We start from the raw sequence: 1,243 nt of genomic DNA on the forward strand, positions 1-1,243 counted from the left end.
CATGCTCCTTCTCGAACCCAATTTAAAGCACTATTAGAGATTTATTTATGCGAATCCTCGCGCTAGCGAGCATTCTGCCCCGCGCTGAGAACATAAAGAGCAGTGCTACACCCTTTTTTCACTTGTGCCTTTCAGGTGAACGACAGCCACTGACCGACAAGAACAAAACCGACCCGGGAAACTTGGGCAAAAGCCTCGATCCTGTGTATCAATCCGTGAAGCCGTGAAGGAAGGGACCATAAACCGGTGAGAATCAGCTGTAAGGGAAATATGGACGTACGCATGTAGCGGTGGCAAATCCATGGAAGTCGGCGATGGCGTAATACAGGGGGATGGATAGCTATCAGCGATGAAGTAAGCCGGAGCTCCGAAAGGAAATTTTGCAGCAAGGGAATTTGAAATGATTCAGTGGGGGCAGAGGTGCCAGTTTTGGAAGTTTGTTCCAAAAACTAAATGGCTACCGTGAAAGTATTTTTGTGTTTAGACGGACCCGGAACCATGTGCGGGGAGTGTTTGCTTGGATTGCAACACCTGTAAAAGACTGGGTGTGGGAATATGCCTGGAAAAGCCCATAGACATATAATGATGTTTTTTATTTGGATGGGATTCGGGCGAGATTGTCGCTGGTAGCGGAGCCGGCTATATCACGAGGGAACTGCGTATCTGAGCGCATTTTCCTCATGCTTAAATCCGAGTAGCCAGAGAAATTAGGCTTTACGGGCTGCAGCAGATAGTGGATGAATTGCTATTTTTTTTATTCAATCGATTAGTAGAGGTGAAGTTGCGGTGCAGAAAATCAACCATTCTCGTGGTAGTGAATGAATGAAAATCGATGTAGGCATACCGTGTGGGCGATTGCCGTGTGTCGTCCAGACACCGCGATCTGAGTGTACTTCAGTATTGAGAATAACCTAGATTATGGATCTCTCGTGATGTTATGTTGGGCTCATTAGTTTTGGGCACGTGAGCACGTTTACCGGGGGTTGCCTGCAACAACACTCAAGGTCATGTAGTGCTTCATAGCCGTTAGTTTTTCTGAGCTGCACACTACTAATGCTCTCTGCATGACCTAAACTGTAGTTGCCCATAACACTCAGTACTGCCGCTAGCCTTTTGACCCGTTAACGCTTCGGTTAACTCTTCAACTTCCCAAAATTACCCAAATAATCTCGAGCCATCCTCATGACTGCTGACGCTCGGTGCAGAGCTGGAGTTACCAACTGAAACTGGATCACCGGCCTCT

This window comes from Opisthorchis viverrini (genome assembly GCF_000715545.1).
Source record: "Opisthorchis viverrini unplaced genomic scaffold opera_v5_16, whole genome shotgun sequence".
Taxonomy (NCBI): domain Eukaryota; kingdom Metazoa; phylum Platyhelminthes; class Trematoda; order Opisthorchiida; family Opisthorchiidae; genus Opisthorchis; species Opisthorchis viverrini.